The sequence below is a fragment of the Panthera pardus genome, unplaced genomic scaffold (assembly GCF_024362965.1).
Source record: "Panthera pardus isolate Hobbes unplaced genomic scaffold, ASM2436296v1 HiC_scaffold_16, whole genome shotgun sequence".
In the NCBI taxonomy this organism is placed as follows: Eukaryota; Metazoa; Chordata; class Mammalia; order Carnivora; family Felidae; genus Panthera; species Panthera pardus.
The window spans coordinates 97,134,778-97,160,900 of record NW_026526721.1 but is presented as its reverse complement, the minus strand read 5'-3'; the positions used below and the strand labels follow the sequence as shown (position 1 = coordinate 97,160,900).

The following is a 26,123-nucleotide window of genomic DNA, read 5'->3' as shown; positions in this document are numbered from 1 at the left end:
CAAATACTTGGGAAGAGACTTCTAGCCAAAGGGCATAAAGCGCTTTTTTATAATTCAAAAATAAAAGACAACCCAATTAAAATAAGCAAAGGAATTGAGTAGAAATTTCTTTCTCCAAACAAGATACACAAATGCCTAATAAGCACAGGAAGATACAGAATAGTGGTCACTAGAAAAAAGGCAAATCAAAACCACAATGAGATATTACCTCACATCCATTAGACAGCTAAAATAAAAAAGACAATAACAAGTATTAGGATGTGGAGAAAATTGAACCTTTATAATGTTGGCATTATAAAATAGTGCAGCCACGTTGGAAAACAATTTGGCTAGTACTCAAAATGTTAACCATATAGCTAGCCTATGACCTAGCAATTCTACTCTAGGCATATGCCTAATAAAATTGAACAAAAAAAATATCCACACAAAAACTTGTACACAAATGTTCATAGCCGCGTTATTAATAGTCAGAAAACAGGGGCAGCTGGCTGGCTTAATAGAGCATGGGGACTCTTTATCTCAGCGTCGTGAGTTCAAGCCCCACATTGGGTGTGGAGCCTACTTTAGAAAAAAAATGTCAAAAAGCAGAAACAGCCCACTGTCCCTCAATGAATGGATAAACAAAATGTATAGCCATACGTAGAATATTATTTGACCATAAAACGGATTGAATAACAAATGCTACAACATGAATGTCTCTTAAAAACAGTAGGCTATACAGAAAAAGCAAGACACAACAAGGTATGTTTTGTATAAAACATTCAGAATAGGCAAATCGATAAAGGCAGAGAATAGGTTAATGCCAAGAGACATGGGAAATGTAGAGTGACTTCTAATGGTTATGGGGTTTCTTCCTGGGATAATGAAATGTTCTAAAATTAAATAGTGGTGATGGTACAGCTTAATGAGTACATTAAAAACCACTAAATTGTATACTTTAAAAGTGTACATATAAAAGTGTAAGTGAATACAGTTGAGCCTTGAACAACACAGGTTTGAACTGCATAGGTCCACTTATGTGGCAATTTTTTGGTATAGTACCATAAATCTATTTTCCTTATGATTTTCTTAATAGTTTCTCTAGCTTACTTTATGGAAAGAATATAGTATGATACACACACACACACACACACACAGTATGTATTAATTGACCTTACTTTCCTCTGTGTTTTTGATTTGAGTATTTGATGCAGAATATTGTTAACATTTTTCTACCATAGGTAGAATCTTAGAAAAATTTTAACATCTGGTTTTAAGACAATAGCAGCAACTATGTACATGTCATTTATTCCATGATTTCATAGTCCTGGTCTTGAAATCTTGATTCTCATTAGGTTGCAAGGAAATATACACTTTTTTGTTGTTGGAGGTGATGGTGGTGGTGGTACGTATGACTGAGAAGATTGCTGTTTTTTCTTCTGCACGCTGAATCGTACCTTAGCTGGATAAGCAGTTTTGAGTCATGAACATATACAATTCTGTATACATTAATCTATTACCTTCTACTATTAATTATGAAGTGCTGCAAAAAAGCAGCAAGGCTTTATCAGTAAGGCTTTCAGTCAACAGTGGACTATTGGTGAGTTTTGGAGGAATCAAAAGTTATACACAGATTTTCAACTGCACCAAGGTCAGAGCCCCTAACTCTCGCATTGTTCAAAGGTGAACTGTATATTATAAAATTGAAAAAAAAAAAAAATAGGGAAGAGTTACAGAAGATTGAACTGTAAGGAACCCAGACTAGCAGATGAAAGCGAAGGAAATATCCTTATTTTATATAATTTCGTCTCAGAACACCAGGTGAAATTAATGAACAGAGACCAAGATCTGGCCACACTTTGTTCAAGTTGTTTGTTTTTATTTTAAAATGAAGGGGAGAGGGAACCTAAGGAACAACAAACAAAAATGAAGGGAGTGGAAATCAGCTTGTCGTCAGACTTTTCTGCAACACTTAGTAATGGAAGGTAATAGACTTCTACAGAATTATATATAAGTTTATGACTCAAAACTGCTTATCCAGCTAAGGTACGATTCAGCGTGCGGAAGAAAAAAACAGCAATCTTCTCAGTCATACATACCACCACCACCATCACCTCCAACAACAAAAAAGTGCATATTTCCTTGCAACGTAATGAGAATCAAGATTTCAAGACCAGGACTATGAAATCATGGAATAAATGACATGTATATAGTTGCTGCTATTGTCTTAAAACCAGATGTTAAAGTTTTTCTAAGATTCTGCCTATGGTAGAAAAAAGTTAATAATATTCTGCATCAAATACTCAAATCAAAAACACAGAGGAAGCTGTATAAGAAAGCATATTAAATGCTTTACTGTATAAATCATGGATTCAGTAAATGTTTTATTCTTCACACTCCTAGAAAATATATATTTCAGAACATAGGAAAGAAATGTGATCAATGCAAAAAAAAAAAAAAAAAGATAAGCATGACAAAATGTTAAACAAATATATTACAATTACCAATAGATTTAGACTTTTGTTGAAAGGTAGAAATTACCATGCTGGGTGAAAAACAAAATCAAACCATTTAGTTTTTTAAAAAGACAAAGCTAAACAAAATGATACCAGTTTAAAGTAAAAATATGGTAAAGCAATAATAAACAAAAATTAGTTTAAAAATATAGGGTGGCCATATTTTTAAAACAAGACCAAATTCAAGGCAAAGGCTTTAATCTGGTGAAAAAGGGTAATTTATATTGCTAAAGGTGTAATCCGCACTGAACATTTAACAGCCATGAGCCTATTTGTATTGATTGTGTAGAATTAAATAAAACAATCTGGAAAAGAAAATATGGCCTTGGTATCAAATGTAGATTCAAGGGAAACAAGTAAATAAACATACAAAGTGAAGAATAAGGAAAGAACAAAAATGGACTTGGGAAGAGGCAGAGATGGAGGCAATATGGTGGCTCAGAGTGGCAGTAATGATGATCTACATCAAATTTTCAGGGAAAATTTGGGGTACACCGTCAACAGTTTTTGTCCCTGTGTTAGCTAAGGTGCAGAGTTGATGAAACAAGTCAGAGGTCAGCCCACAGGTAAGTTGTGTGTGTGTCTGTTTACTGTATTTGAATACCAGTTTTCCACAATCCCCACCATCTCTTTTGTCTTCTGTGGAGCAACTTGGGGTCCTTTACATTGTGCCCCTGGCCTCTGTAGACATTTCAATTTGTGACCCTGGCATGAGGTTAGGGAAATGGTTAAGGTTAGGGAAGTGAGGTTAAGGAAGAGTGACTATGAAGGTTGTGAGTCCGAGCAATAAGAGAATAATTGTAGTTCAAAAAGTAATAATTGTATATACTTAAAAAAGGTTACAACGGAAGATTCTTAATATCTTTTTTTACCACGTTAAAATATGAGTTTAGAAACCTAAAAGAAAGAGTAACAATTGGGGCGCCTGGGTGGCCAAGTCAGTTGAGCGACCGACTTTGGCTCCAGTCGTGATCTCACTGTGGGTTCGAGCCCCGTGTCGGGCTCTGTGCTGACAGCTTGGAGCCTGGAGCCTGCTTCGGATTCTGTGTCTCCCTGTCTCTCTGCCCCTCCCCCACTCATGCTCCTCTCTCTCTGCCTCAGAAATAAATAAACATTAAAAAAAATTTTTAAAAAGGAAATAGTAACAATTATGAATCTACGGAAGCATTTAAATCTGTTTGTCTTAAAGGGATTGTATTTATTCATCTGCGTTCAGTTTGGTTCATATTATAAGTAATGGCTTACTGAGACGTTGATACATCACTATGTAAAAATTTCCTTTAGCTTTTAGAGTGAAGAAGTCAACTTTAATTAAAATACTGGCTCATTTCCTCTCTTTTCGGTCTTGAAATTTTTGTTGTTGCTCTAGTTTATGCTCATATCACCTTCATTTTATGTCACCCTAATTGGAAAATTTTAGTTTTTGGTTTGCTATCTGATTCTTAAGTGCCACAAAACATAATAATTACGTATTTTACCCTCATAGAAACATAATGTTCAGCTAGCTAACTAGCATGAATAATCCATGGCTGAGAATCAGTAACCATATTTGACAAACCAGAGTAATTGCTGTCTTGATACAAGTGAAGACAAGCCCTTGATTGTAAGGCTGACAACTTAAAACCACAAGTTTATTTCACTGTATGTATTGTTCAATAGTACACCAGCTGATATTTTAAGAAACGTTTTCTTCTTTTTCCCCTTTAGAATAACTTGTAAATGAAAACCTTTAACAGGAAGATCTCATTTATCAAATGGATCCAGAATTCCTACCAAAACAGCAAACCTTAGAACCCAGGAAGTAAGCTTCACAACTCAGCCAAATTTGTTGCTCTGAAAGTCACTTTATTTGTTAGGCCCTTATGCCCTACTCAGAGCCTGTTTACTTTTAATAAACTGTTTAATTGTTGACTATTTAATTTGTATGTATAGACAAATTAAAAAGAATTCAATGACATAAGCCGTCTCAGTGATACAAATGGGAGGAAAAATATAAAACTAAAAAAAAAAAACAAAAAAAAGCATCGTTGTGAGAAGGGCACATGTCTTGACAACTCAGTGAAGAGATTTTGCTTAAGCCAGACAGAAAATTGGAGATGTGTGAAATTGCAAGTGCTTTTCCTGCTGAATGTGCTTACCAGGAAATGGTATTACTTACCAGGAAATGGTTGATAACTGGGGTTATCAACAGTCAGAATATGGTGATAGGTTGTCAATGGCATTTTCGGGCTGTCAGCTTGATTGTCAGGGTAGAACTAATTGGTAAAGGGTATGTAGCATTAGTGTGTGTGATTTGTTTTAATACCTTTAGCATATATAAGGTAATAGAGGAGCCTCTAATGTTAATTAAAGATTACTTTTCATATGTGAAAGGGCAACATTTTAGTACCGTATCCTGTCCCATGATTTAAATTTTGTTCTAAATTGTGTTTGTACTAGGCTGAACTTCATGAAATTGCCAAGATTTGACTCTTTTTGACCTACCAGAAAAAAAAAAAAAAAAAAAAGAGAGAGAGAGAGACAGAGACAGAGACAGAGACAGAGACAGAGGCACTTCACATGATTCAAATGAATTCAGCGGCTCTGCCAGCCTACCTACATAGTATTGTTCCAAACTGGGAAAGTGTTTTTCCACAGAAACTGAAATATAATTTTGTTTCTAGGTGAGTAATAAACATGCCTTGTGTCCCTTTTTTTCTGCCAGGCCCACATGGATGATCATTTTCTCCCTTTATCCTCCCACGCCTTACATGTATTAGAATTTCCCAGAGCTTGGCCATAGGCCATCTCCCCGACACTCCTCAGGAAATCTCATCCATTTTGATAGTCTTAACTGTGCTGACAATTCCCAAATATATCTCTGTCCCTGACCTGTACTCTGAACTCTAACCTTATTTATTTAACAGCTTCCTTAACTCCCAAAGTGGATGTCATGAGGGTATTTCAGATTTATCTATCCAAAGCAAAATTCCTGATGACCTTCTCTTACCCCTCTCTGTTTTTGATCCAAACTTCTCCATCTGGAGAAGGGCACCTTCACCCACCCAGGTGGTCTAGGAGAACCTGGTAGTCATTTTTCCTTTCTGGTACCTATGTCCTATCCAGTCTCCCTCTTAATAAGAATGTCCAGAATCTGTCTGCTCCTTTTCTACCTACATCAATGCAGCTACTATCTCCTTTCACCCAGATTCACCTATTCATTGTTGTAATAACCACTCAATTTGTCCTTAGGCTTCTACTCTGTGCTCCCTATAATCCATTCTGTAAATATCAGCTTCTTAAATGGTTCTACATTGAGGAGAAAATACAGCTTCCTTGCTGCCAACAGGGCCCTATATGATCTGGCCCCTGCCTACTAAGGCCGGCCCCCTCTTTCCCTTTTGTTCACTGATTTCTTTTAATTCTTCACAGTCACAAAGCTCTTTCCTGCCCTCAGGCTTTCATATTTTCCCTCTGTCTGTAATACTGCTTCTCTCTTTAACTCTTGCTTATCCTTCAGTCCTCAGCCTAAGTGATCCTTGCCCAGCGAGGCCTCCCCTGATCCCCTCTCCAATATGAAGTGGGCCCCCATGAATCTTTCATATAGCACATTATGTTTTATTCATTGCACTTAAGACAGTTTGCAATTAGATATTTGCACATATATTTGTTTGGTGTAAACTCCGTGAGACAGGGCCCTTGTCTGCTCTGCTTACCACTGTGAGGGCCCAGAACATAGTAGATGCTACCTGCTTAAAGTGAAAAACGGTCTATTTTGGATGTTTGTGCTTGAAGAAAACCAGATTGTTCAGACGAGGTTGTGATAGGAGAGTCCTCTGGAAATACGGTATATGGCATGGGTTGTTCCCAGATCTCATCTTCATTTGGTGTGAGTTTACACAACTATTCTGAGCTCCTAAATTGTAAATCTCCTAAATTGAAAGCAGATACTTTGTCTATTTTGTTCACTATTGTATCCCTAACACCTAGAAAAGTGCTTGGTAAAAATTAATAAATATTGATTCAATGAATGAACTGTTTCCTCTTTTGCAAAGTTCTTTTCTCATGACGTGAAGATTGAGAATGAGGGGCAGTGAGGTGGGTGCATTAGAATACCCTCCGAGGCTTTTTTCAAACTACCTAAACTTCACTCTCCTCACCTCCATTGCCTATTACAGACTGGCTATTCTTGAATATATTCCATTCCTCAGATGTGCTGAAGCAAAGATTAAGAAACACCTGCCTAGAACCAACGTCACTGGAATAATATCTGATAAATGAGGGCTGTATGTCAGAAGACTGTTTATGTTGTTAGTCAAGTGTGTGTGTGTGTGCGTGCGCATACGCGTGTGTAACTGCATATGTGTGGAACCACATCTATATGGAATGGCAATGATTATATAGTGGTGCTACTGTCTTTCTATTGGAGAGAAATACCAGAATGTGTGCTTGATAGAGCATGCCTCTGGGTCTATTACCTTGGATTTAATTCTAAAGACAGTTGCTAACCCATAACTTTTAAAAAGGGAGGGAGGGTAGGAGGGCAGGAGAGTAGATTTCTTTCTCTCGGAAATCATGTATTAACCTTAAAGCTCCTTTTTCAAGGGAACTATTTATACTTTCAATGACAGTGATTGGAAGAGACTCCGTTATGCCACATTTACCTTTGTTTTATGTCAGTTTAAGCATTTGTGAGCTCTGCAATCATTTTTATATCAGTTAATTAGGCATGAAATCCAGGCAAGAGAGAGGGATGAAGGTTAGAATCACCACAGGATGTCCACAAATCCCAGAAATTGGGACAGTGGGAATTCATCAACCAACGAACCACACATCCCGGCCGGACTCCCGGCTACGGAGACACAACTTCACCAGTTGGAATAGATGGAAGTGCCTCTTAAAGCCCTCTACTGGTCTGTAATTGTAAAATGTTTACAAGCATTTGGATTATTTACGCAATTGAAATATTTAACCAATTCAAAGTGCCCTACTTCTGTGAAGCATATATTTTCATAAGTTGCAGTTTCTAGCATAAATCTGTTCTTTCCATACTATATGGAGGCTGTTCAAATTGGAATATTTTAAATGTCAACGTAGAATAACATTAAGGTTTATGACCTGGCTTTAAGAAAATCCACAGTTCAGGGACGCCTGGGTGGCTCAGTTGGTTACGCATCCGACTTCGGCTCAGGTCATGATTTCACGGTTTGTGGGTTCAAGCCCCGTGTTGGGCTCTGTGCTGACAGCGCAGAGCCTGGAGTCTGCTTTGGATTCTGTGTCTCCCTCTCTCTCTGCCCCTCCCCCCACCCATGCTCTGTCTCTCTCTGTCTCTCAAAGCTAAATAAACATTAAAAAATAAAAATTAAAACAAAGAAAATCCACAGTGCAAAACTGAATTTACACATCTTTGGGACACACTGGGAGTGTCCCTAACCAGATTAACCCATTAGAAGTCAAACTACTTCTGGTAAGCTATCCTCTATATAGAGAAGCAAAGTTAATTGAACATACCCTCATGATTTGGCTTAGTTGGAACAAGCTGTAGCATCTGTCATTTTCCTGCTGCTGCTTTATAGTGCTCCCAGATTTGAAGAGCTAAATCCTTTCATTTCCTTCCACTTTAGGATTTCTCAGTCTTTCATTGCTTGTGTGCATGCCCACCCATGGACTTCAAGGTTAAACTGACCTTGTCCTGTCCCCAGCCTCCACCCCCAGGCCCCAGTAGTTGTGTGCTTCCTAGATGCCCCCTAGCATGTTTTCTTTCCCTGTGACTGACCACTTGACTTAGTTGGCCTTCCTGAGTTACTTCTTTTCTTCCTTTCCTGCGGTCCACAAACATCTTTGATAACTTCCCTGTAGCCTCAGGCTGCACAATGAGCCATTCTGTTGTCTGAGCTGATATTTTCAAAATACATTCCATCAGCAAATCTAATCCTCCATCCACTTTTACTTTAATCTTCCAAGTCTAACAGGTTACTAGGTCATACCTCTCACTATGAGCATTACACATATAGCACCCCCCCCCCCACACACACATATCCACATGTCGTAAGTGTATCTGTAAAGGGGAAAATGATACATTCTAATCCGTGGTATATTTCAGGACAGTAGTTTGGAAGCACTTCCTAATTAAGACACTGAAAGAAAGAATGTGGCATTGTGAGGATGTCTCTAAGCTGAACTCCTTTTAGAGGCAGTTAAGATTTTTTTTTATCTACAGCACATCTTCACCTCTGTCTTGGAGTAGACAAGTAACCAAGGACTCTGGTAGATTCAATATTTTAAAATCAATTTACATGTGAACATAAATTCTTGTTTTAAAAAAATTAGATGACAGCCTTAGATTCCTTCAAATGCGCTCGTTGTGATATTGCTATGCTTTGTAGAAAGAGCTGTTATTTTAGTTTAAGATGTTGGCAGAGAGGGACTATGAGAAGCCTGTGGTTAGCACTGGAACCTTGTACAATGCACACCAATATCACTGTTCATATTTGAAATTGTAAATACAAAATGTGAATTCGAGATGGCATAAGTGACTTTTTAGAAAATATCTTGGTCTTTATCTGTTTTTTTACTTTTCTGTTCTGTAACCTCTGAGATTATAGTACCAGCTATTATTATTAGCTATTAAAGGAAGTAGGTGTTGCTGTTTTTTGAAATTTTTTTCATGTTTATTTATTTTTATGAGAGTGAGAGACAGAGCCTGAGCAGGGGAGAGGCAGCGAAAAAGGCACAGAATCCAAAGCAGTCTCCAGGCTCTGAGCTGTCAGCACAGAGTCCGATGTGGGGCTTGAACCCATGAACTGTGAGATCAATGACCTGAGCCAAAGTCGGATGCTTAACCAACTGAGCCACCCAGATGCCCCTCTAATGTTTTTTTAAATTAAACATAGAAATAAGTGTATCTGGTCATCAGTCATAAGATAAGGCGTCTTTCTGATTTGGGAAGAGATAGATAAGCAAATGCCCCAAATTAGTATGGCAGTCATAGCCATGGAAGCAATTTCTAGCCTTCCACTATAATTATTTAGATTAGCTATTTGATTTCCATTAATCAAAAGAAGAAAACTAAGTAACCACAATATGCAACTAACTGTCTGCCTCTGACTTTAAAAATAATGTATTCTGAGTCTCCGCTGACTCTTCATTATGTCACAAATCTAAGCCTGTGTGTGAAAAATAGAGTCGGGGACTGTATGTAAATGAGGTTTTCCACCCATAGGGGATCAGCTCTGTGAGATTCAGTAAGTATTTAAACAGCTACAAAGGATTTATTAAATAGAAAAGTGCATCTATTACTGATTAGGATATTTTGAGAGAAAGGCACATTAAACCGCAATTTTTAAATAATCAAGTTAGTGAATCACAGTATCAAATGAATTTAATGCTGAAAAGAATCTTAAAGATCAAAGACCAACCCTCCCATTTTACTAATGAAGCCAAAAGCTTTTTCTATGACCACCTGGAACATTTCAGCTTTTTGAAAGGACCTCAGTTCCACTGAACTCAAGGTCACTGAAGACAGTATTTAATTGTTGCTTATATCCATGGTGTTTGCATAGTGTTAGGAACATATTAAACATTCAAAGTATAAGTCTGTGTGATGAATTAGTAATTGATTTTATGAACATTCACCTGTCTGTTGCACAGCGATTTATGTTATATAAATCATACTCAAGGTTGGCTTTAGCTGTTTTCAAAAAGTTCTCATTAGAGTAGTCTAAATAGATTATAATCAATCTCTCTCTCTCTCTCTCTCTCTCTCTCTCTCTCACACACACACACACACCATAAGATATAGCTATTAAACTTTTAATTAAATTTTTTTAAGTTTATTTATTTTTGAGAGAGAGACAGCATGAGTGGGGAGGGGCAGAGAGAGAGGAGGGAGAGAATCCCAAGCAGGCTCTGCACTGTCAGCACGGAGCCCGATGCAGGGCTTCAACTCATGAAACCATGAGATCGTGACCTGAGCTGAAACCGAGTCAGATGCCTAACCGACTGAACCACCCAGACACTCCTAAGTAATACTTCTTTCCAGCCTCTGTATATTCAGATGAATGAGGGATATAAATGTCCCTAAACACCCTTACCAATTGCCAGATGGGTAAATCTCCAGCCAGAGTATAAATGTAAAGGGTATTCAGTACCATGAACTTCTATATCCTTAGAGGTCTTTTGTCTTCATTTTTGGAACTGCTGGTGTCTGGGTCACTGTGTCCTTGATACTCCAGACATTTTTTTACAGCTATACATTTTAATTTTTTCTCATATGCCACATCTCCAAACAGGCGTTTCTTGGGGTAGATTGATTTTCGGCAAGGCATTGATTTGTGTGAGTTGAACCATCAAAAAAGGCCATAGCACATCTAGGACAATTTGAAAAGCAAATCAGTACTGATAGTAATGGACTGTATAACCCATGGAGTAAAATAAATACCTATGGATCCATACTGATACAAATAAATAATTTGGATAAATAAGTAAATGAGAGAAAAGGGATAGCTCTTTCTTGCAGTAGAATTCCTATTAAGGAATGAATGTACAAAGAATAATGGAAGTAGAAAAACCACCATTTGGCAAACACTGTGTTAATTGTAGCAGATAAGGATAATCGGTGGATATTAAAATTAGTGGCCAAAAACATGATGAGAAATAGGATATTTGCAGTCTTACTATATCTACCCATAAGATACGTTTGAAAAAACTGAAGGAGACAAAGGAGACATGACAGCTAAATGCAGTGTGAAACCCTGGATAGAATCCAGGACTGGGAAGATTAGTGGAATAATTGGGAAAAAGTTGGAATAAGGTCTATACATCAGCTAAAAGTAACATATCAAAGTTATTGTCCTGGTTTTGGTGATCGTGCATCAGTTATAAGTAAGATGGTAACACCCGGGGAAAGTAGGTAAAGGGTACATGGGAACTCTTTTTTTTCCAATGTCTTTGGTAAGTCTAAAATTATTTCAAAATTAAAAAATATTTTTAAACATAAATTTTAAAGAGGCATTTGGATGTCTCAGTCAGCTAAGAGTCCGACTTCAGCTCAGGTCATGATCTCACGGTCAGTGAGTTTGAGCCCCATATCAGGCTCTGTGCTGACTGACAGCTCAGAGCCTGGAGCCTGCTTCATATTCTGTGTCTCCCTCTCTCTCTGCTTCTCCCCTGCTTGTGCTCTCTCTCTGTCTCTGAAAAATGAGTAAACATTTAAAAAAATACATTAAAAAATAAATTTTAAAAAGGCCACAACACTTTCTGGTATTTGAATGTCCCTTTATAAAAGAAGCCTAAGATAGGGAAGTTTTTTGATCCACACTTGACATAGGAAATACATGCCACCCATTTCAGTGATTTGCCCAAGGCTACCCATTATGGAGCCAGGTGTTCTGTTAGATCCAGTTTTTCTCACTATAGCCCCTTTGTTCTCATAACTGCTTAACAAAGAAGATGGAGAAGGCATTAGTATTCCCACTTAATACACTTGGAAACATCGAGAGTAAAAGATTTGCTGCTTAGTGAGTGGTGGAATTAGAACTCAAGTTCAAGTCTTCTCACGCTCCATCCAGTTTCTTTTTATTCATATTCCATAAATGTAGCTATTTCTCTATTACCGTCTTTCATTCGACAAACATTTGTTTAGAATCTTCCAGTCAAAACACTGCACTGAGAACCATACATACAAATGTGTAAATAACTTTTGGGGGCTGACTTCATTGCAGTGAGTTATGAAAGAGAAATGGAAGTTAACCAGGTGAAAAGGGCTAGGAATAGCATTCTAAGCAGGAACGGTAGTAACTCAGCCGCCAAAGATCGCAGCAAGGACAACAGAATTGGCCTTGAAGTCCAGCATCCTTGAGGTCCTGTTTATTACTTTTCTGCAAACATTCAGTGCACATCCACCAGTGAAAGGCCACTTACAGACTGTTAAAAAGTAAACTTTATTTTCTTCATATTAACTGTGCTCTGGGAATTGTTTTAGAATCTACTTACATCCTGCTTCAACTGGCAAGCTTAAATTAATCTTGCTGCCCGAATATCTCTGTGGTCCAGCTGGCTAGCCTCATCATTTCCTCTTTGTGGTGCCATCAATCATATCTTACTAAAGTCATAATGGTTCTGGTAGGAGAAGGGCCAGCCACCAGCTAGATAACTGAAGTCAAGAGAAGATGCTCCAACCTGGCTTCGGAACTCATCACAACTTGTCCTGGCACCAGGGCGGTGGAAGGCAACCGGCCAGAGAAGAAGCCAGCCTCCAATCCTCCCACACTGTGCCCCTGGGTTGAACATACTGCCTCAGCTCAAATTCATAAGCTGGCAGCAGGAGATTCTTCAGTTCTGGTAGCCTTGCTCCAAATAGTGCAGGTGTGGTGTGTGTGTGCATGTGCACACGTGTATGTGTGTGTACGCTTATATGCTCAGGTGTGATCTTGACTACTTCATAATCCTTAATCTGCTTAAAATCTATGGATTATTGAAATGGAACATCTCTTCTGAATTTATCTAATCTGACCAAAGATTACACAGTTCAAAGGATCTGAATTTGCCTTTCCTTTGTTGGTTTCACACATGTGTTTTTATCAGCCTGTGCAGGGGACGAGTTCAACATCAGGATGATTTAAGGTGTTAACTCTTAAGTTTTATTCATAACAATTCTGCAAATAACAGTGGCCAAGTCCAGGGAGAATAAGACCAGATGATTATTCTCTGAATGTGGGTAGTCTTGAATCCTTAGCTTTGGAATGCCATTGTTTTGGTAGCATATGGGATACACGTATCTGTATTTGAGCAAGATTTAATGCTAGTACAATAGTTACTCCTGATACACAATTAGTGCAGATGAACTCTTTGGTTGTGCAAGAGCCCTCTTCAGCCTAACCTGGAGGGGGAGAAAACAATGCTGCCTAAATGGTTTACTCAGGTGTGATATTTTTGTTCTAAGCCTGCCTTCAGATATGCGAACAATAGACTTTTGGGATCACAGTTTTGTTATAAGTTTATTCATTGCACGATTAGCCACTGAGTTGCAACACCTTTTTTTTTCTTTTAATGTTTATTTCATTTTTGAGAGAGAGAATGAAAGCCAGGGAGGGGCAGGGAGAAAGGCAGGGAGGGGCAGGGAGGGTCTGGAGGAGGTTGTGTGCTGACAGCAGAGAGCCCTGCCTGGGGATCAAACTCAACGAACATGAGATCATGACCTGAGCCAAAGTCAGACGCTCAACCAACTCAGCCGCCCAGGTGCCCCAAGGGTTGCAACACCTTTAAGTCTTGAAGAGTCCAAATAATAAGCTACAAGTTCAGTGGTGGCACTTTCAGTTTGTTAAACCATATCCTGGCCCCAGATTAAAATCTTTGTGGGCCTCTACTTAATGGGGAGGAATTTGCCCAGATTCTCCATTAAAAAAAAAAAGAAATTAAGTTCCCAGCTGAATCAGCTTTCACCTGTATCATCATTTGTATTAGTATAAAAACTTTAGGCCATGCTAGCCTTATAAATTAGTTGACTTGGTAGATTGGAGGAGTGGTGAGTAGTACCTGTATTATCCGACTTATGTTTGTCTTTAAAATAGTGTGCTTTCAGCCAAAATTACTTGATCTACATTAACCCTCTAACAGTTATGCATTCTACTGATGCCCTAATTTCATAAGACATTAGAGTGATTTCTGTTGCATAAATGATAGCTTTCATTGCTTATAAAATGTGCTTAGACACACTCAATAATGTTTTCTTCAAACTTATATTGCATTGATTACATCTGGCAGTCCCATATGGTGAAAGTTAGTTACAACCCTTCCAATTAAATTACGGTTGGAAACCCACTTCTGGGGTGCAGCTCAGCAATCTACTAAATTCCTCAATGACATTCAGAACACGAAATAATTTTGAGAGAATAAATTTACAGTACAAGTGGGAGCAGAGAAGAAGGTTTTCAATCTGTATTAATTTATTTTTCAAAATTCATTACTTGCACGGTTTACTTTCCAAGCTAATTCTAACCAAAGATGAGTAACACTGCTTTGGCAAGAGTATGTGCGTAAGATATTTCCATATGTTTAAGCAGATCTACCAAGTACAGTGCTTACACACGAGTAAATGCAGTGAAAAATGTACTGAAGGCAGGTTCTCTGGCACCTGCTTCCTGGCTTGTTCTTAGCTAATGACCTTGCATCCTATTTCGTGGAGAAAAGGGAACCCATTAAAAAAACTTTCACAGTCTGAGCACCTGGGTGGCTCAGTCCATTATGCATCTCACTCTTGATCTCTGCGCGGGTCTTGAACTCACGGTTTGTGGGATCTCATCCTGCGTCAGGCTCTGTGCTGACATTGTAGCGTCTGCTTGGGATTCTCTCTCCCTCTCTCTCTGCATTCCCCCTCTTTCTCTCTCATGTGCTCTCTCTCTCTCTCTCTGTCTCTCTAAGTAAATAAACTTAAAAAAAAAAAAAATTCAAAGTCTCCTGCTACCACAGCTCCGCACCTGAAAGCATCTGTACCCACATACTTTGCCTTTTCTCCTGTATCTATAGATGATTTATCTGTGCTTCTATGTAAGGCCACCCCCTTCCTGTGCACAGGTTCTCATCCTCTCTCCTCACAATACCTAACTCCTGAAATGCCCTCCCCTGAATCATCAATCCCCCTTCTCTCAGTGCATGGCTACTAAGAGACAAGCGTCCTGTTTTGTACCTCAAACAAGCAAACAAAGAAGACCCTCTCCCGACTGTGGTCTCCATCCAGCTACTGCCAGATTTCTCTGTTCTTCAAAGGGGCTGTCTTTTTGCATTCCTCCCCACTCTGATTAGACTTTCACCCACTCTCCGCTTCGCTCTCTCTATTCCGTCGGGGTTGGCTGATCTTGGAACTAAAGACACACTCCTTCTTCAGGCTCTTGCTAATAATCCCTGGCCTCGGACTCCAGTTATCAGGGGCATGGCTCTTCCTTAAAGCCCATGTCCAGAAATCACCTACTCAGGGAAACCTGCCTAATCTTTTTCCTTCAAACTGCAATACTCCTTGTCACCCTCTCTCTCTCTTACTCCCTTTTGCTGAGTGGTTCCCACCCCCCCCCCCCCCCCCATGCCCAGGATATTTGCGAATGCCTTATGACAAGGCGGGCTGTCTAGGGAAAGCAGCCTGGGCTCTGGTACCAGCCCTGAGTCTCTGCTCACTACCAACTGGGTGGTCTTAGGCTACCTACCCTCTCCAAGTCTCAATTTGTTCATCCGTGAATGCAGGTAATATACGTAAATCATTCATTCAGCATATATGGAGTCAGACAGGCCAAGCCATGCTCTAGGCCCAGATAGTCCTGAGGGAGACAGATGGGATTGTGTCCTCATCGAGCTTACAATCTGGGGAACAGGTCAACATTCAGCCATCATCCTAGAAACAAATGTAAACATCACAGCCCACCACACTGTAAAGGAATAAATGAGCTGGTTTGTGAAGTGCCTCGTTTTAATTAGCACTCACTATTTCCTCCTCCCCTGTTCTCTCACACCACCATTGCATTGTTTTTACCTCAGTCCTACCTACAGGTATATCCTAGTTGGTATCTACCCTTGAGTACATCAAACAATCCCCTGACAGATCTCTTAAAAATACTAGGGCCCGGGTCTAGAATTTCTGATTCAAGTGGTTGGTGATGTGGCCCCTACCCTGTGTTTTCATCATGTCCTAGGAAATTATGATGGTAGAAGTCCCCGGACCACACACTGAGAAGTGCTGATTTAGAGAAATAGTTTAATTATCCTTTTTTTAAATATTGGGTTATAAAAACATTTTAAAGTCATGTCATTCTGAATAAATTACACTTCCCAAGAAGCCATTTAGTCTGGGACTTTTGCCTCACATTAATGATATTAATGATCCTTAGAGGCTACACACACACTATCTAATCATACTAGATTCTCAATCTTAAAGTAACTCACCCCTCTGAGGACACCTTTTGTTGCCTAGTAACTTCATCGTCAAAAAATTGAGTTTTAAAATGCCACCCGTGTTCATTGCTAAAAAGTGAAGAACATCAAAGAAAACCACAACCAAAAAGAAAATTGACCAGAGAGCCTCCCTGCCTCAGACACTGAGGAGAGCTGTCAACAGATGATGCCGACTGCTGCCATTATGAAGCCATGCAGATTCAAATATGAACATAATCTCACTTCATTAACATAATTACATTAAGGCAAGTAATTTTGAAATATGACATGTTCTGCAGTAAGGTCATAAACCCACAAAACTATTCCTTAAGTAATTACAAGGTAAGTTAGGTATTATTCAATTCAGAATTATGGAAGCTTGGAAAAGCTGACTTGTGGGTAAAAAACAAAAGCACAAAAGCATACCAGTGACAATTTATTATTTGTCTTTTGAACTAGAGTGATCACACTTAGTTGTGTCCAAGGAGGAATTTGCACAATTGAGTTTTCTAGACAAATGAAACATATCTTGGTAAATATCCCAATATTTTGTTTCCAATGGCTTATGGGTAGTTTATCTAACATATATTATATGCATCCTTCCATATGTCCTGAGCAGAGTAAGAATTATTTTTGAGAGGGCTGAAGGGCATCCTCATGAATATCTAACACTGGATGCTGCAGTAATACCATGATTCTCATAGGAAATGCGCCTATAGTAAGTCGTCCTAGGCTTTAAGTCTTTATATCAGATCTACATAGTTTTTCATTTGCTGTAGACCAACGTTTTTTGTGGTTTCTTCCTAAAGTCAGTATGCCTGTCTCCAGCAACCTTTCTCTCTCCCTCTTTTTTTTTTTTTTTTTCTTTCTTGTAATTGCTAAAGATGGGAAACCAAATGAAAACAAAAATTTATGTTGGGACTGTATATAAAATAAAAGTAAATATTCTGAAGTAGGGTCCACGGTATGCCTCTCTGAGTCAAGTGTACAAGTTTTAATACAAAATGTGTATCTTGGGGCACCTGGGTGGCTCAGTCGGTTGGGCGTCCGACTTTGGCTCAGGTCACGATCTGGCGGTATGTGGGTTCGAGCCCTGCGTTGGGCTCTGTGCTGACTGCTCAGAGCCTGGAGCCTGTTTCAGATTCTGTGTCTCCCTCTCTCTGACCCTCCCCCGTTCATGCTCTGTCTCTCTCTGTCTCAAAAATAAATAAACGTTAAAAAAAAATTTAAAAACAAAACAAAATGTGTATCTTTATGGATTTTTATTTTTGACTATTTTTTAAAACTTAAAGATTTTATTTGTTCTAGTTTTTCCATTACATTCTGGATTGGAGAGATCATCTGATGTTGTGACCTTTGCATAAGTTAGAACTATAACACAAGCCTAAAGATTACAGGAATGTTCTATAACTTCTAAGACGTTATTGCTTTTTTGCCCCAGTCATTTTTTTTCTACAAGTCAGATGGCCTTAGAGTCATTCTTAAATAACTAAGAATTTAGGCCTTAATATTACTTTCATCATTCTGATATGTAACTTATGGTACCTCAGTGTAGTTTTAATAATTATCAAAAAGTTTGACCATATTATTATGTGGTTAAGAGCTTTTTAAGTATCATTTTAGTGAAAGATCTATTCATGTCCTTTGCCTAATTTTCTATAGGATTTTTGTTGATTTTCTAGATTTATAGAAGTCTTGTATAAGATAGGAAAATTATCTTTTTATCTGTAATTTAAGATTTTTCAGTTTGTCACTTCCCTTTGACTTCACTCTGTGGTTTTTGCCGTACAGATTTTTTAATTTTCCCTATAGTCATATTAATCGTTTCTTTAATGGCTCCTGGGTCATTTCTATGTTCCCAGGATTTCTCCCTGGAATTTTAAAGCTTCAATTTTCACTTTTAAAGTTTGACCCATCTGAAATTTATTTTAATTTAAAGTACAAAGTACTCATCTTCTTTATTTTTTAATATATGGATATTCTGTTCTTAGCATGTACTCAATAATCTCCTACCCCACCGATTGGACATGCCAAGTTTTATCATATACCAAATTATATTTCTCACCACCCTCTTCTAATTATTACAGTTTTTAAATGCATTTTAGTATTTCATCGGTATTATTTTTCCCCCAGAATTTTTTTTCTTTTGCTATTCTTGCTTAGTTTTTTCTATCTGAATTTTAGAATGGCTTGTCTAATTTTTAAAGGTTGCTATTTTTACTGAAATTACACTAAATGCATACAGTAGTGTAGGGAGAACTGAAATCTTTATGGTATTGAATATTCCTATCTATGGAGAAGATGTCCATTTCCATTGATCCTAGTCATTTCCCACATTGTCTCATAATACCATATGTGATTTTTAAAGTTTGCTTGTTTCACCCAGCATCCAAATAAAGGTCAGGCATAGCAACCTGTGGCTATGTCTCTCGAGACTCTTTGAAGCCACTGGCTTCCTGCCTCCCCAACTCTCACTGGCCTTTATTCCTGCATTTTATTTGTTGAAACTGAAGTTGTCCTGTGGAGTTTCCTACCACCTGGATCTTGTTGACTGTGCCCCTATGGTGTCATCCAACATGTTCATCTGCCCTTATTTTAGAAGATTACATAGGAGATGAAACATTCTAGTCTTTTTTTGTGTCTAGTTTTTAGCAATATTTCAATTTTTCTTCTGTATAGGTCTTCCTTATTTCTTTCTAGGGCTTTTAATGGTGTAATTTCAATGTAGGGTCAGTAGGCAATATTTATCAAAATTACAAGTACTTGTGTTTTTTGACCTAGCAGCTTCACTTCGAGGAATTTACCCTGCAGAGATCATTGCACACCTGTGAAATGATATATTTCTGAAATTACTCATTATCTCATTATTTGTAATAGCAAAAGATTACAATAATCTAAATTCCCATTGGTAGGAGACTAATTAAGTATTTTATGGCAATCCATACAGTAAAATGCTGTGAAGCTGCTAAAAAACAAAACAAAAAAACGAGGAAGCCTTTTATGTAATGATAGCAAATAGTTTCCAAAATGTGTTGCTAAATGAAAAAATGAGGTTGCACACCACTGTGTATATGATGCGTATTATGTTATTACTTCTATAACAAAAGATGAAATGTATATACTGTACATATATAAGAATCTCTGGATGATGACATTGGTTGGTTCCACCAAAAGAAATTGGCAAACGAGGGGATAGGAGATAGAAGATCTTCACTATAACCCTTTTCATAACTTTCGAATTTTGTTGTCTGTGAAGGTTTTACCAATTTAACTTTCTCTAGTTAAAAAAGTTAAAGTATTATAATGTACTCTATAGCAGGGTAAGACCCTAATTAATACATTTTTTACTTAAAGCCTGTTGTAGCATTATAGGCAAACATAGGATCTATATGTTAAAGGCGGTGAGATTTCATCTAAACTACAAGATACCTTGCTAGCATGGAGTCCAATCAAAAACTCAGAGGTCCCTCCTCCCCCCTCCACACCCATACATACACAAACACAAAGCTGACACACACACAAGGAATTTAAGCAGAGTTGGTTTTGTGGAATTCCTGCATTCAATATGAGAAGTGGACCAAGTGACCTCTAAGTCCTATCCACCTGGGGCAGCGTGGCACAGTAAAAATAGCATGAGACGTGAAGCCTTCAGATGAAAGCTCAGATCCCCTTTTCACTCCTTAGTAAGCCATGTGAACATGGTAAAATATCTTAAACTCACTGAATTTGAGCTTTTTAATCTGTAAAATGGGGTCACGTTCCAGCTTATTATGAGGATTAGCCATGATTTGTTTATTATGTATAGATGACTAGCCCATTACATTATTATTTCAGCTCTAGAATTCCATGAAGTAATTGGTCTCTGGGGAGAAAAGTGATGTCAGATGATCTGTTTTATAGGAAGAATTTCTCTTTTAATTTGAAACTGAGATATTCCTCTCATATTCTTTAAGCGTATTAACAATTCCCTAGCCTTCAAGATCCCAGACACTCACATGTAGACTCAAGCAACACTAGAAATGAGAAAATATGACAGCATATCCCTCCTATCTGAGTAGACTCTCTTGAGCTTAACTCAAGTTGAGCTTTGACTCTCATTGTTTTTCTTACTGGGACTATAACTGTATATTTAAAATATAGATCTGTAGATCTATTCCACTGTAAAATCTGTGAGGCTCAAACCAACCTGATGCCCATCATTCAGTCATTCTCTGCAGGGCCAATTATCTGTGTGTATTTTTTAAAAAGTTAACTTAAGAGAACAATTTCATTCTATTCTAATTTATGTATAGGCAAGTTGTCTGCAAGATAGACCCTGACACATATCTTGCAGTCCTAAAAATATTCTCTGAAATTTCTCTGACACAACTAGCTTTAACTTTCAATAATGTTTAGGATATGTAAGAAGCAGCTCCCTAGTTAGGAAAATGAAAAGTAGACATCCCTGCCTGCATTTCACCATGACTCTTGTGCGATCTTTCTTTCAGTGGTTGACTGAGGAGAGCAACACGCTCTCACGGTGTGCCAGGGCAGTGGGCACTGGTGACCAATATAAGATCCATAAAATATCCCTCCCATTTGACCTGCCCAACCATGGGGAAAGCCTTGAGCTGCTCTATAAGGAAGGAGTTTGATAAAAAGGACCATTTCCAGTCAGTGAGAACCGTGAAACTTAGAAGATGCAGAAGAAAGCAATTAAATCCATGCCTCTCCAGATCTCTGAAAATGATAAGGGTTGATTTTTATTTAGATTGCTTTAAACTCTGCTTTGTGGAGGAGAAGTACACTGTCACCCCAAACTTCTTCTTCTCCTCTCTCTCTCATTTGCTTATCTTTTTTTTTTTTTTTTTTTTTTGCCTATTCAACATTAACATTGGCTGATTTCCTTAATCATCTTTCTACACACTTCCTACAGCTATTACTATATTGTAAATGTGGTTCTGAAATTTACAGGGAGATGTAACCAGAATACTTTCATGGAGCCTTTTTATATCTACTTAATGTTTCCCTTGTTGGCCCAGGCAACAAAAATTACAAGTTGCTTTTTCAGACACTGACAGTGATGAACAGGAAGAGGAAACCAAACTTTCTTTTAGAAATCCCCCACACACAGTGTGTGTGGCAGGTTTATAAATAGAGTTAACAGGTGGATATTTTCAGGCAGCATTAATACATTCATCAATATCAGAGTAATTTTGTATTTTTAGTTTATAGGAGTATTAAAAAACAAAGCAGTAAAATTAGTTTTTGACACATTCTTTCTCACTTTCATTTTCCCCATGCTCTGTAGTTCTGCAAAAGACTGTCTAGAAAACAATGCCTGTAACTTAATTTCCCCAGGGTACAGTAAGTAAGCCACAAGTATTTTTTGTTTGTTTGTTTTCTCTTTGCAAGAAAGAGTCACCTAATTTAGGTTGGTGTTTGTGTCAGTTGCTAGCATTTCTAACACAAGGTGAAAGAATTCTAAGAGAAAAATTATAATAAATATTTTCCAGCTTCTCAACTAGTATGCATTTTAAAAGTGTGCGATATTGTGACTTTTCAAAATACTGAAATAACTTCATGAAATAAAAAGTAGTGAAACAGCAAATGAAAGTTCTAACCTTCAGCCTGTGGCACAGCAAATTCTCACTAGATAGTAGGTTGAAACATATGAAGGTGCCATTATTTGACCACTTTGACTTATAAAAATGGCAATTTCACAAAATTCAACCTAATATTAATATCCTTCTGCAATCATCTCGGTGTCAGAAACCCATGAGCTTATGCCATTTTACTACCAGAGCACTCGGGTCTTGAGAATATTATACTTATTAGCCAAGATAAGAAAACAGCTTTGTGTGGTCTCAACAGCATTTCACCTCAGAAGAATTTAGGGATGTCCTCAAACCCTCACACATGCTCTTATGAAATAAGGCAAGAGGTAAAAGCCAAAGGTGAAACCCAACACCAGCTGTGAGGGCTCTTCAAGCTAAAATAGTAAAATAAAGGGGAGAGACAGAGAATGTGTAAAAGAAAGACAAGACAGGAACGCTAAATATAACCCAAATATAATTTGGTATAAATACAAATGTAAATACCTTGTATCTGGGATACTGTGGTGGGTGTGGCTAACAGCCCTAACTACTGTCCTCTATTAGGGTGTCATCACATTACCATACTGTATTTATAGTTCTGACTGTGCATTATCCAGACCAGTTTAAAACTGGCTTTAAACACTCTGAAAGTCTTTCTGTGACAATTTTTTCTTGACATAATTTCTCTGGATGTTTTACCTCATTTCCCAGCCCTTCAGGATACACTCAAGCATTAGTGAATGATTGGAGGGTGAGTGGGGCTCATACTCCCTCCATTAGCAAAACAATTGAGAAGCACCCTTACAGCTGAGTATTTGCAGATTTTCAGGGGCATAGCCCGCTTGTAAAAACTTTATTACACAAGCAACATTTTCATATCGGGAATTAGAAAATCCAATATTTTCAAAGCTCTGAATTAAAAGCTGGAGATCTCTTTAAAGAATGTATACCTAATACATGAAGGGAAATACCACAAAAGCATATATTTTGTATCTTCCTGTTATCTTCTGTATCCCTAGCATTTTGCACAGGACCTGGCATGCAGTTATCAAGAATAAGTATTTTTTGAACCACTGACTGAATGAATGAGTGAGTTGAATTCTAGAGATTGCATTCACATTTCAAATTTGTATGTTTTTTAGCCTCTCTCATAGCTCATTAAACATCCTTTGTATGTAAGAAGTTGTTCAGTACAAATGACTCCATTTCCTCACCTATAAAATGAGGGTCTGGTCAAGGTGTTTCCAGCAGGAACATTCTGCAGTCTTTTAAACAGCTAAGCCCATAGGCTGGGGGAGAGCAATCAGTAGGGATTTCTTAAAGTATTAATGGGTAAGCTAAGACCATTAATGCCTGGCTTAGTTTCAAAATGGCCTTGAGCCACATATGACCTTGATTGATGATGACGTTTTAACCCATCTCTCTGAAACGACTGCCTGAATCTTGCCTTAGGGCTTGTGTGTCACTTGTCTAGCTCTCCTGACAATATTCCAAAGGAAGTCATTCACTGGCAAGGACAAAGTCTCCCTGCTTGTGCCAAACAGAATTATTCATTACCACTTTATGGAAAGCCCAAGTCACATTTCCAGGAGGGCTGGGATCTGCCAGCTCACTGGTGCTTGTTGGCATTGACTTTACTTTTCCCAGTAGTCACCCACTTTAATCAAAAGCCTTTGGAATTCTCAATGGAGCCTCTTTATTGATTGAGATCTCTTGAAGAAAAGGAGTATGTTTATAAACAAAATATCTTATGTAAGGAGACATGGTTTTTGGAGTTCATTCTACTAATTTTTCTGTGTTTGTTTTAAGTGCTTGTGTTATAGGCTATTTGGTCAAGAACCAATGTTATGAAGAGTAAATCTATTTGGCCTACCTCTAGCTCTGCGATGTCAAATATGATACCCACTAGCCATATGTGGCTATTGAAATTAATTAAAATTAAAATACTTGGTTTTCAGTTGTATTGGCCACACTACAAGTACCCAATAGCCACAGGTAGCAAATGGCTACCTCATTGAACAAGTACACATATGTAACATTTATGTCATTGCAGAAAGTTCTGCTGGACTGCATTTTTCTAACTTTCTGAAGGCCACAGAGTAATTGAGTATTTTGGTTTTTGGATTTTAGAAATTTCTTATGGCCTAACATGGGAAAATATGTGACCAGAGTCTCATTTATTCATCATTGATTTATGGAGCTAAACAGTTTCCCAAGAGGTTATCTTTGTTGTGAAATGTTCTTGAAAGTTTATAACCCTTACCTCCTACTAGTTAGAGGATGTTTGGCACCAAAAAACTCCAAAACTCTTTGGAAGCCTTGGGCATCCACAAAGAAAGGAATTTTTTTTTTTTTCCTCAAAATATCTGCTTGCTATTTATTTATTTATTTTTGAAGTTTTTGTGTGGACACTTTTTCTTTTTCTTTTTCTTTTGTTTTGTTTTGTTTTAATTTATTTATTTTTTAATTTACATCCAAGTTAGTTAGTACATGGTGCAACAATGATTTCAGGAATAGATTCCTTAATGTCCCTTACCCATTTAGCCCATCCCCCCTCCCACAACCCCTCCAGCAACCCTCAATTTGTCCTCTATATTTAAGAGTCTCTTATGTTTTGACCCCTCCCTGTTTTTATATTATTTTTGCTTCCCTTCCCTTATTTTCATCTGTTTTGTATCTTAAATTCCTCATATGCATAAATAAAGTCATATGATATTTGTCTTTGACTGACCAATTTCACTTAACATAATACCCTCCAGTTCCATCCACATAGTTGCAAATGGCAAGATTTCATTCTTTTTGATTGCCACGTAATACTCCAATATATATGTATATACCACATCTTCTTTAAGGAAAGGAAATCTTCTAAGTCACAGTTCATCTTCATTCCAGTTAGCCTCCTCCTGATGCTGAGGAATTCAGACTTAATATGTTCATATATACCAAAGCACTTTACAAATTCTGGGGAGTTTTAGCACATTTTCCCTTGGTTGTTTCTCAACATTTCCAGGGTTAGTTAGTCCCTAAATGAGCAGGCCACCATAGACTCTTCCAGGCCTAACCTTCTATTTGGATGCATGCAAAATACCCAAGAACTTTAGGCCTATTGCACAGCCACTCAGTGCCAGCTGCTATGTGATCAGTAATTCCAAGCCACAGAGTTCTACTAAATCATTCTGGGGTACCACTGATACAGTACTAATTCAACCAATAATTATGGAATATTCAATAATAAAAGACTAATGTTCCAGTTCCTTCCCACTTTGATTGTTGGAGTATCCCATGAAAATAAATATTTTTGGAAAGAAAAATTTCCAACTGCAAGGATTTTTAAAATTAGTAAAATTATCATTATTTTTTAAGGGTTATAATCTTGACTCGCAAACAAATGTAAAATGAAAAAATATCAAAGATTTTCTGTAGCTCATTAACTAATGAGAGACTCAGGAAGCTATTAAACTGATAAGAACAGATACTACACTTGATCTTAGCCAAAAGGCCGAGAAGCGATGACTCAGGAGGCTATTATAACCAATTCATTAGAGAATCCAAAAGGCAGATGAATATATAAACTCATGAGGAATACTGAAACACATTTGCATAGTAGATACAAAACTAGTCAATATCCACAGGGCAATAATCAATTGCATTCAATCATACATGTACGCTAAGTATTTTTTATAGATAAGAATTATTTGCATCCCTATCAATTATCTTTATCTTAGAGAGCTGTAACATTGTTCAAAGAAGATGAAGGGTTCCAAACTCATAGTCAGATACCCTGGAAGGTATGTTCTAGATAATTCATAGTTTTTCACTGAAGACATCCAGTAATCATGTTGGTCCATTTTCAAGTCTTTCATAATTTTTTTCTGGTAAATTATGTATCTGTAGCTTACTCTCTCCATAGTTCTGCCCCTTTGATTTTACCTGGCCATTTTCTCCTTATTTCTGAGATACTTGATAAGCTTTCCTTTTTCTTGATTCAGTAGAACAGGAAAAAACATAAAGATGTGATTTTTTTTTTTTTTTTGGCAAAATGTAAGAGAGTATGGAAAGAATCACAGTGGGCTAGATAGCTGGGGTGAGAAGCAAAAGAAAGAAAAAGATGGAAGGATCATAATTTCATAAATGTTGTGATTAAAGAATTAAACCT

The 26,123-nt window shown here is 37.7% G+C and overlaps 1 protein-coding gene and 1 pseudogene across 2 annotated transcripts in view; one reads left to right on the top strand and one right to left on the bottom strand.

Annotated features, from left to right (window-relative positions):
* Nucleotides 1–26,123, top strand: part of SERPINI1 (serpin family I member 1) — a 71,524-nt gene that overhangs the window by 11,663 nt on the left and 33,738 nt on the right. The gene's annotated exons all lie outside the window — the stretch shown is intronic.
* On the bottom strand, nt 25,327–25,478 carry LOC128777539 (U2 spliceosomal RNA; annotated as a pseudogene).